Source organism: Anguilla rostrata, chromosome 14 (genome assembly GCF_018555375.3).
Source record: "Anguilla rostrata isolate EN2019 chromosome 14, ASM1855537v3, whole genome shotgun sequence".
In the NCBI taxonomy this organism is placed as follows: domain Eukaryota; kingdom Metazoa; phylum Chordata; class Actinopteri; order Anguilliformes; family Anguillidae; genus Anguilla; species Anguilla rostrata.
The window spans coordinates 15,579,350-15,590,972 of NC_057946.1; the positions used below are offsets into that span (position 1 = coordinate 15,579,350).

The 11,623-nt window shown below is 38.9% G+C and overlaps 1 long non-coding RNA gene across 1 annotated transcript in view; it reads left to right on the forward strand.

The window, feature by feature from the left end:
* LOC135239570 (uncharacterized) overlaps nucleotides 1–10,658 on the forward strand; it is a 33,916-nt gene extending 23,258 nt beyond the window's left edge. Inside the window, exon 3 of the long non-coding RNA XR_010325417.1 lies at nucleotides 10,199–10,658. This is a non-coding gene — a long non-coding RNA (uncharacterized LOC135239570). The remainder of the gene's footprint in view (nucleotides 1–10,198) is intronic.
* The last annotated feature ends 965 nt before the right edge of the window (nucleotides 10,659–11,623 follow it).

Genomic DNA, 11,623 nt, shown 5'->3' on the forward strand with positions numbered 1-11,623 from the left:
TACTACACACAGTTCCTTATTCATCAAACAGTCCAGAACAAGCCTACAATTTTCCACTTTCTACTGACAATGAAACACAAGTAATCAGAAATGAATTACAGTGGTCTGCTGGCGTAAAACAAAACAAAACAGAACAAAGCACTCCAGGAATGACTTGCAAAGTGTGTTGGGCCAACTGATACTGAGCAGAAGGGGTATGAGAGAGGCAGTGTATAGGGGCACGATAGGTAAACAGCTAAATAAATGCTCATAGTTGCCAGGGGGCTATGAGTCCTGCACCCACCTTGAAATTCAGGCAGGAAAGTATTTCCCTACCGCAGCTCATTTGGATCATGGCAAGATCATAAAGTGTTCAGCAAGATCACACACTGTTCCCCCAGAACTAAGTCGACATCATGATAGATTAACAGAATAGCCTGTTAAATATCTTTTTGCACACAGTGAGTCATTTAGTTGGTTGGCCTCTCTCTCTCTCTCCCTCCTTCTCTCTCTCTCTCACTCTCGCTCTCTCTCCTCCCTCTCCCAGCTGCATTTTATATTAGAATTTGTTTTGGGAAGAATATAATGTTTTGCAGCACAAAAAGACTGTGCTCTATTACACATTTTCCTTTCTAATGCCCAGTCCAATCCTCAAGTATGCTTGTACCCAGTCCTTATGACATTCTTAGTGGGTGATATCAAATTCTAAGGATTTAGCCTGGGCTGTGGATCGGGGAAGGAAGACTTAACTCTAATTTATGGTATTGTAGACATATTTTTGCTATGTCCTCACTGGAAACTATGTCCTGTATTTGACTCTGGTGATGCAAGGTAACCGTACTGTTCGCCACCTCCACTTCAGACTGGCTAGGGTCGTACACCCAGGGTGACTTGTGCAGTTTAGATGTGTCACATTGTGAATGGGCACACATTCGTGCTATCTTGTTCTATGATACAGAAGTTGTCTGGGATATTAACTGGAAAACCTATGGGTTACAATTGCAATGCCTTCCCACCACACCTCCCATTGCCACAGCTACACATTTTAAACTCAAACTAAAAACAAATCTACTTACACATCACAACTCAATTTCCTTAATGTTCTCATAGGTCTCACTATCTTTTTAATTTAAATAGAAGTTGGAAAAAAATCTCATTTTACAGAATGAACGAGTGAATAAAAACATGTTTTTCCCTCACTCTTGATGATATTTTCACTGGAAACATTCACGTTCCTGGCAGTTCTTTCATGTTTACATTTAATAGATTTTTTTCCAGAGTTCGTGGAAATTCAAACTCAACCTCTGGAAAATCTGATCCAACCACCAAAATGTGAGAGAACTCCACCTTCCCTTCTTCTCACTGCTTTTGACACACTACCTCCACTGCTTTTATACACCAAAGGAGAGGAGGGGGGGGGGGAACTAATTGGCTGAGCATATCCAACAAGACCAAACTGGAAAGAATGTGTCCCGCAGCCGGTTTAGGCATTAAGGAGAAAAAGCGTAAAGCAGTCATTCACTCGCTCCTGCGCCCCACTTCCCCCTGCTTCTGTTTTCCTCATCCAGACAGAGTCGTTCTGGGAATAGTCCCGGACACTAGAGAGGTCTGTGGGGAGGCTGCAGTCTGTGGGAGAGGGCTGGTCTGTGTCACTTTTTCCTTGTTCCTGGATCATGACCAAGCTCACAGATGAGAAGTGGGAGTTGGGGGAGGGAGGGTTGGGTTGGTGGTCATCTGCCCTGTCCCCAGCAGAACAGTGTCATGGGGGTGAGCTCTATGGAGGCAGGGCCAGCCAGTTTGTTTCAGAAAGGGGAAAAGAGACTGACAGTCACAAGAAAGCCAGAATTAAAGACCTTGGGCAGTTTCCGTTATTATTTGTCTCTCACCATACTGCTGCCAAAACTGCTTTTGGTTTAAAACTTTAGAGGGGAGGCTTGTCTTTCTAATTTGCTCTTGCTGGTTCCCCCAGTCCCTCACTGTGCTCTCAAGTTAGGAAGATCAACTGTAGATTTATTGTGAATAGCAGTCTCTCCCACACTGCTGATCACATGTTAACATTTTACTTTACTATTATAAGTATTATGTCAACAAAGTGACTGCAGCTAAATTCTGCAATATATGTATTACTTGTTTTGGGGAGAAAGGGGGGGAGACTGGCTGAGGGGTTAGTGACTTTGGAAAACCACTAGCCACAGTGGCTGGTGAGCCAAAAAGTTAATGTCAAGTCCTGCTTATGATCCATTGTAATCAGATGCTTACAAAGGAGGAGTTTTCCAATTGCAAAGTAAAAAAAACAAGGTATGGTTTAGAATTTGCTTGTGGAAAGTTTTTCTAAGAAGTGAAGTTAGAAATGAAAACAAACCATCCTTAGACATTGTATCGTTCCCCTAGTGTAACAAGTGTGTATGTGAATGATGTGGCAAGCCGTTTAAGCTTTTATTTAACTTGTTTTTGATATCAAGAATTCAATTTTTACTTATTATCATTTAAATTCTAGAGATCAACAATTACATTTTAGATAGTTAAAATAGGATTTTTATATGTCATTTGCATTGTGACTTTCTTAAACGGCCAAGCACCAAAAGGCAAAAACACAGAAAAATCGAATTCACGTGAAAAATGTGAATTCACGTGAAGCCAACAATAATTGTATGTTAACTTCGGGAGAGTTAAACAATGTGCAAGAGATTGTGGAGTAGCTTTATAATTATACCTTTATAATTATGCATTTTAATTGCCGAGTTGAACATACAAACAGCCTGCTTAGAGTTTTTCCCTTCGGGTAGAAAACACCAGGAGGTAAAAATATGGCATAACTGGGAACTACATTCTCACTTTACCATAAATACATTAATGTGAAATTACTTAATCTGCTGACCAGTCAGATATCATTTTGTGAAATGAAAGTTGCGACATTCTTAAAAGCCAGAATGATAATTCAGTGGAACCACAATAAGTGCTCTGTAAACTGCAAGCTAAGAGTTTGGCCATACTGTGGCAACTGAAATTAAAAAATAAAGCAAGATATCTTACTAAGTAATTACGTCAGGATGATTTTTTCTTTAATTATTGGTAGCCTACCTTACTTTAACCTTATTTGTCACATAAAGAGTTGTGTTTAGTTACAGGAAACAAATTAAATATAGCCTATTAGTTTAAATGTGGCTTTTATTCAAACAAAAACTTTGCTTGCTTTTGTGTTTTGGATCATTGCTTGCTACATAACCCAATTATGCTTCAGCTTAAGCTCACGGACAGATGACCAGACATTTTCCTTAAGAATTGTCAGGTACAGAGCAGAATTCATGGTTCCTTCAATAAAGGCAAGTCATCCAGGTTCCCGAAGCAGCAAAGCATTCCCACACCGTCATACTCCCACCACCATGTTTGACTGTTGGTGTAATCTTACTGTGAAATGCTGTATTTGCTTTACATAAACTCAGTTTGTGAACTCAAATTGCTTCCAGTAACCCCCTCAATATCCATGTGTGCTGCTGAGGTCCTGCACCTGTAAAGAACATATATGCACAGTAAAATTCTGGGTTCTGAAATTAAAAATGGGAAACAACATAATAAACAAAGAAAATACATTAAAAAATTAAAAAATAAACATGAAAGCTAGATTCCTGCTATTTCCTGTTGTTTGTGTACACATGGCCCACCCAGGTGGGGTCCTTTGGGAAGAGTATGGGGCTGCTTGTCCAAGACAGCTCAAAAACAGCTTAGTCATGCCCGTCCATTTGCCTGCTGTCCTGCTGCAGTCCTGGGATGCCCTTCCCCCAACTCTCCCCCTTCTCCTACTGGTACATGCCCCAGGTTTCACTTGGAGCCAACATCCTGCTGGGCTGCCACCCAGAACCGTCGTGTCTTGTGTTTCGGGGGAGGAAGTCCCCTGTAACATGTGATGTAAATCACCCTGCCGATAAGATACCCAGGAGACAAGCTTGCCTGTTTCCCAGGGCACACACTTTGCTGGCCAAGCTGATTCAACATGCAGGCATCCCTGCTGGAGACCTTTTTCCACGTCAGCACTCTCCACAGCCTGCTCACAGTCTGAAGGGACACAAGGGGAAACGTCTTTAATAGCTTAGAAAGTACTTAAAAAGCTCTACTTTAAAGACGGTGTGTCCACATGCATATCCATTTATAACTGATTATATCAAATGTACTACTCAGACAAAAAATAAATCAAAATGACATACATCTGTGACTACAACTTTTCATATAATGATGATATAAAGTGTAATTAGACCTCACTTTTCTCCAGTGGTCATCTGAACTGACCAATATAACTAAGAATGTGCATTTTCCCCTATCTGCGTTAATTTTAAAAATAATGTGTTTTCCCCATCCATATATTATGATACATTAAGGCACAAGGCACTTATGTTCTTGGAATACAAAGACATATGCACGTGGCAGCTAATGAAAAGTTAGGGTGACCACATATTGGATTTCAAAAAAGGGGACAGGGGCAGGCACGCAGGCATTATGAGCATAATACTTTGCTTTTTTTGTTTGTAATATACTTGTTTGTTGGTTTATATAGGGTCTATTGAGTGAACAAAAGTTATCCACACATTTTTAGGAATTTATAAACTCTGTCTGGATGTATATTTTCAGTCCCAGAAAGAAGAAATGTCCCGGAAAAACAGGATATCTGGTCAGCCTAGCAAAAGGCATTCTTAATGCATGGTTTCATCACATACTATGAAATACATCCATATTTGTAAAAATCCCGAAGAACTGAACAATAGGCCAGACAGAATGACATCTTGACGGAGTTTGCATATGTTCCTTATGTCTATTCCATCAATCAGTTAATAATTGCAAACATATTCTGTACATTTATTGTAATTTATTGTTCTACAGCCGAATGAAGGAAAAATACCATAGCCAGTCATGCTTCTCAATGGAGCAATAAAAATGATGTCTGACTAACTTTCCATTATCCATAATACCTTCAATAAGTTCCTTATGTGTCCTTTGCCAGCCAAATAGTTTGCTCCTACAAAAATACAATATGTACATGATTCGTCTTGAGATGTAAATCACTAGTGGGTAGTAGTGTGATGCTGTTGTTAAATCACTGGTTGCTGACCTTGATGAACTTGAATGTCTGCTTGAATATGAAGCAGGGCAGTGCTGTTGTGCTTACACTGCCCACCATTGTAGTATTGAAGCTTAAAGGTGCTGTATCAAAATGTAATGCAGTCAAATAATAAAAAAGACATCCACTTAGCTTGCAGAGAACAAAGATGCAAGTAAAAGTTTTGCCTTTCCTCAAAAAAGCCCCCTATCCATCTCAAAAGTTGAATGATAAAAGTTGTGGGAAAATAAGAGTCAGCATTAGTCTGGCTTTTGAGGAATGGTAATGTTAGCTGTCATGCTATTGTTCTGTTATATCTAATGTCATATCTACATGCACATCGAACAACGCCACACATAGCTAGCCCACATAAGACAAATCATTGAACTAGTAATCTGTGAAGTTAATGCATTGCTATTATATATTGTAAAGTTACTTTATAAATATATTATTAATTACTTGTTCGACATAAGACTCATCAATTTATATATTGGATGCTACAATGGCCAGCTTCCCATCACATTATGTTCACTATCTTCTCTGCTCAGAAGTGTATTCCCTATATAGCCACCTTTCTGATCATATAATTTATGTCACTTGAATTCTACTCCTGTCTCGTCATTTTTGGATGCATTCGAAAGATATTATAGGCTATGAGAGTCAAGACGTGAGAGAGAAGCTTTTAACAAGCTATTGTTTCCCAGTTACAGAAAGAACGTCACAAGATGAGATGTGTCCATGTGTCAAGACAGCATATTTAGTTAAAGAAGTGATGAATGAGGGGACAGAGACTTTAATGTCTTTTCCAGGCTTTCTCTCCAGTAAACAAACAGACCAACCTCTTGACCCAAAATGCAGAGCCCCTCCACAAGCTTCCTGCCTGTTAGCGGCCAATCAAATTCTGTCCCATTGGCCCCAAACAGGCCGACATGGCATGCACTCCTGGAAGCCATCACATTTGGATTTCACAATGCTCCCATAATTTCCATTAACCTGAGTCAACGCATAGATTCTAAGCTGTACCACTAACTATATTTTTTCACAAGCTTATGCCAGAAACATGCATGGTTCTGTCTGGTTGCAATTTTCTGTTAAAACTTTGTAGTTTAACTCACCCATGAAAATCTTCTCCCCAAACCTACTGCTGAATTGATCAAACATAGACTGAGAACATCAAGGAGTGCACAAATAATTTTCTTTTCTATCAACAGTTATACCTTTTATCGACAGTTATTCCTCTCTTAAGTAAACAATGAATCATAATACCTCTTAAAATACCCCATAAAATTGTTTCAATTACATGTTTATATTGTTTGTCAGTCTGAGCCATTAACTTGGTGAAAATTAGCTCAGCTAGCTAGCAATAGCTACAGTATATTGCTGCTAACACACGATTCTGCAAAAATGTCAAGAGCCAGAACATAAGAAAGTAAAATACACCAAAGCAAGTTCATTTTAACATTAATGTTACACTTTGACAAAATAATAATAATAATAAATAAATAAAACAAAATAATAAAAATAATGATTCGGACACAAAGATGGATTACCTATTACAAGCAGCTTTCAAGTGTCGGCGAGTTTATTTTCATACCGTATGCAAATGAATGGAAACAAATTGCTGCTGGAATGTAGGAAAAATACATTTAAAAATATTACAAGCCTTTGTACACTTTGCAATTTGGTTTGCAGCAATGTGAAGGCAATCAAAGCCAATCGTGTTACCAATGTTATTTATGATATAAAAGACACCATCACAACAGCAGGGTGTACTAATAATTTACCAGTAACCTAGGCTAAATAATTTTGCAGAGAAATGCAATGATGAAGAAATAGGTCAGTGCTTTTCTGATTTTTCATGAAATATGGCTTTGGAATAGAAGATGTGCGCTGCTGACTGAACACATATCTATATTACCATTGCTATTGCTCGCCACTACTCGGTAGTTTAGGCAAATTGAACAAAGAAAGACATATATCTAATCCCACATGCACCTGTTTATGTTCGGCATGTTACCGCCACCCTAAATTGCATATAGTTATACCACAGGATTGTGGTGAGAGAGAGACATTTGACGTTAGCTAAGTTAGCTATATATATAGCTATAGAGCTCCGCACTTTATTACTACAGGAAGTGATGCTTCCTACAGTATTTCATGTTTAGAATGCATGAAACCAAGCCAGAACGGTATATTAATTGCTTCCTTGGGATATGGAATCCTTGGGAATAGTATAACTTCATTGTTAGTGTTTATGGCCATTGTAAAACAGGCAAGCTGATGATTATTAGTAGAAGATAAAGGAGAGTGGCCGGGGAGATTCTTTGCAGAGTACAGAGTGTTGCTTTCAAACAGCTAGAAAAAACTTTGGTTTGTTGATTCCAGAGTGAACATGAATCACAAGGAAAGTGCCATTGAACCCCAAAGGGGTTTCATCAAAATTTTTCACATGAATTTCACGTCTTTCTCAGCCAAATATCTTTTGAAAAACCACACAAAGTATAGTATACAACCTGTATACTTACATATTTGTTGAGACCTCCAGGTACAGAAATTGTAAAATGTTACAGACACCTGAAAACTCCTGCCAAATGATGTTGTACATATCATATGTTACAGCACATGAAAAATAATAATAAATGAATCTGTAAACAAAGCAAAAAAAAAAATCTGTAAACAAAGCAAAAAATAAAATAAAAATAAATTTTAATTGAAAGTGTGCCGAGCCAAGTTTATATAAAATGCCATATACCACATTCTCCATCCATTCATCAATCCATCCATTATCTAGCCTGCTTGTCCCTGGCTGGGGCTGTGTGGATTCTGTGCTGGGGGGGCTCTGGCTGGGATTCAGGCCCAGGGCCTTCTTGCTGTGGGGCGATGGTGCTATCCACTGCACCACCGTGCCATCACCCATCATATTATTGTGTTCACCAATTCCAGATCACATAACTATCCCGACTGGATAGCAAAATGTCTCTGAAAAGGAAAGCAGAATCCAGTGCTGAACAACTTATGAATATTGCAGATTAGTGACAGCTGAGCTGTAGATAGGGCATACGTGATAATACATTCATTCTTGAGAGCTAATCTGCACAGAAATGATAACATTAATATCTTAAACTTTGGGGTTGAATGAAGACATTGCATGGTTAAAGTGATGGAATACATGAACTCGATATGTTCATTTATTTTGGCAACACAACCTTGAGTGCATTGCTCTGAAAGACGTGGCTTCTCCTGAAGCCAAAATACCCAGCAAACCAGCACTTGCAAGTGAAAGCTTGTCATTGTTAAATTAAAATAACCATCATCCATTATCCATACCCACTTATCCTGGGCAGGGTCACGGGAGGTGATGGAGCCTATCCCAGCGTGCATTGGGCGACAAGCAGGAATACACCCTGGACAGGCTCTCTATTGCAGGGCATGCACACCTTTCACTCACACATTCATACTTATGGGCAATTTAGAGTCTCCGAATGGCCTACCTGCATGTCTTTGGGCTGTGGGAGGTAACCAGAGTACCCGGAGGAAACCCATGCAGACACGGGGAGAACATGCAAACTCCACACAGAAAGGCCCTGGCCAGATTTGAGCCCAGTACATTCTTGCTGTGAGGCGACAGTGCCACCCACTGCACCACCGTGCCGCTCTATTGCACATACGTATATTGCAGTAATGATAACTTAGTATATTGCACAGTATATTGTTCAGCCCAAATGGGATCTTTATGCTTTATATTTGACAGAAATAGAATGTATGAACAATGGAATGATACTTTTAAGCATGTAATGTTTTCACTAGAACTGTAAAATGTATTCATCGTATAACTACATGTTTATGTTGATTGATGATCAAGGATTCCACATCTGTTCAATGATGAACATTGATTTTTTTTATTTTTTTTATTTGCTTTGTTTAGCAGAAGTGCATGAATGTGGCTTGTTCAATGCATTGAAAGAAACAGCAATGCATATCTTGTGGAATACTTTGATTCCCTTAAAGGAGTACCATGGTGATTTTCACACTTTCTCGGTTTTATGTGCTATTTGCACAAGAGGCATTGAAGAATCACAATGAGTAGAGTATTAAATATGTCCGTTCTGTATTTTTGGAGAAATATGCGTTTTAAATTTATCGTCCTATTTTCAACTGGTTGAGAAAGTTGTCAACTTGGTGCGTCACGAATGCAGTAACCAGTCCCCTTTCCACGCCCCGTAAACCCATGGATAACTCGAGACCCATAGTTTGCACCGCTGGCTTACAGGCAAGACAATGCAAATATTTGACTAACGTTAGGTTCACTTAAATTAGAGTGCCTTTTAAGGACTATTAGATTATTTCTGGTTATATTCATTTAGCTAGCTAGCTAACGTTAGCTAGCTAGGTAGTTTGCTTTCATAAGGCAATGTTATCGATAACGTTAGCTAGCTAGTTTGCTTTTATGAGGACGTTATAGTTGTGCTTTTATCTTAACTTGGCTAGCTAAATAGCAAAAATTATAATTGGATATAAGTCAATGTCCTTACCTTAGCTATCTATTGATACTTGATATACTACTAAGCTAGCTAGCTTGTGAAAATTCAGTCTCCCAAAAAGAGCGCGTATCTTGGGGGTAGCTATGGTAACGGGGCACGGTCTGTCAATCATAGCTAACTGACAGTTCTCATTACCACGCTCAGATGGTTCAGGTGAACTTTTATAGTGGGAAATTTAGGCTTACAAAAATACGTTTTAAAGTACATTGAAATGACTGAATAATAAAAAAAAATTATGCACATTTGTTTTGTTGTTGCCTAAAGACAACTGGGAAGTGTCACGTTCAACCACCATGCTACTCCTTTAAGAATCATCATTTAGGCCAAGGGTGTTCACTACTAAACTGGGCCAAAAAGTTTTGGGATCACAGCTTTGTGTATACTGTAGAAAGGTCTCTGTTTCGTTTGGTGAAACATCTAGCATTGTCCCATACTACATACTGCAGTAAAAGCACGCTATTCTGAAACAGTTATTTGTTTCCACAATGCATTTAATTTGAAAGTAGTTTGAAACTGTTAAAGCACTTTAATAGTTTGCATTGTGTTGCTGAAGTGAAGGCAAAAACCAACACCGTTCTTGCCATTACAGTGCAACCCCACACAGCCGCAGAAGACATCTGATTGGACCATTCCGCAAGCCTCAGCCCCACCTCTATCCCTTCCACTATTCTTTGGGGATCGTGTACAACTTGTGGAAAAAGAGCCTCCTTCTATGAATAATGGAAAAAAAATCATATATGCTGTATATATAATCCCACACAAGTATTTTATTTTAGAAGTTCAGGTTTCAAATGTACAGTGCTATGCAACTACTCTTTAGGCAAAAATAGCAGGAAATATAATGCACAGAAAACTGATTTTGACTCAAAAACACACAGATGTGAGGAATTTAGTGTCTGTGCTGGTTTCGCTGGAGTTTGTGGGGTTGGGAAATATCCATGGCTTATGGCTTAGCTGCTCCTCTGATCTGGCTTTGCTGTTACTAATGTGAAAACCTGCCTGCGAGGACTGATGGTGTACTTTTTAAAATTAAAATATTTTTTCCTGCATTTGTGACACTATTTGACATTTTGCCATGTATTGAGGGACAGAAAGACATCATTTTCTAGTTTGCTTTTCACAGAGGTCAGATGGAGAAACGTATAATGCCACTAAATTGTCAGAATGTCCCTGCAAATCAAATGTAATGTCACATAAGCTGACATGTAAATTGAATGTCATCTTGAACACGATCACCGAAAGTGAAAAAACAAGCAATGCAAGCAACACCGCACTTAGAGTGAGTAATTTCAACCATGCTACAAATGCAGCGTTAAAGTGAATGAAGTACCTCCATCTCTCTAAAAGTACGATTTAAAGGACTGTTTTCAATTCCAGACCAGAAGAGAGCCGCTCCTGCTTGACGGTTGGAAACTCCATGTGCAGCCTTTCAGTTCAGGACTCAAAGTGAAAACCTTAACAACAGAAGCACGATTTTAGCTGAGCAGGTTGAGAATAAAAAACGACTAAATATTTTCCATGGCTTGCATGAATTGGATTTCCATGTAATCCAACACTGTGATGAAATAACCCTTGTGTTGCCCAACAGCATGACTTACTGCTATGACTGAGTGTCTAAACTCAAGACTGTAGAATAAAAAAGACTGTACATGAATGTATTGTCTATGTTTTATACCAGATGTTTTCTTCTGTCCACCCCCCCCCCCCCCTTGAAGAAAGCCCAACATATTTGCGGGCTTCAAAACAAAGTGCTTAAAAATTTAAATAATTTCAAGTAACACACTGTTTTATGGATTTAAAGTTAAATGATGGTGTTTATTTTCATTCAGAAAGCTCAATACAACATTTATCCCTGGTGATAAATATTGTCCATTTCTCTCCTACCTGCAATGTAAACACTTGAGGCCATATTTATTAAACCAGTAGCCCTCATACTGTATTACATCTGAAGCAGAAGGATGCCACTGTGCACTACATCGTTATCATATCTCCCTTAAACAAGGGTGAAAAACCT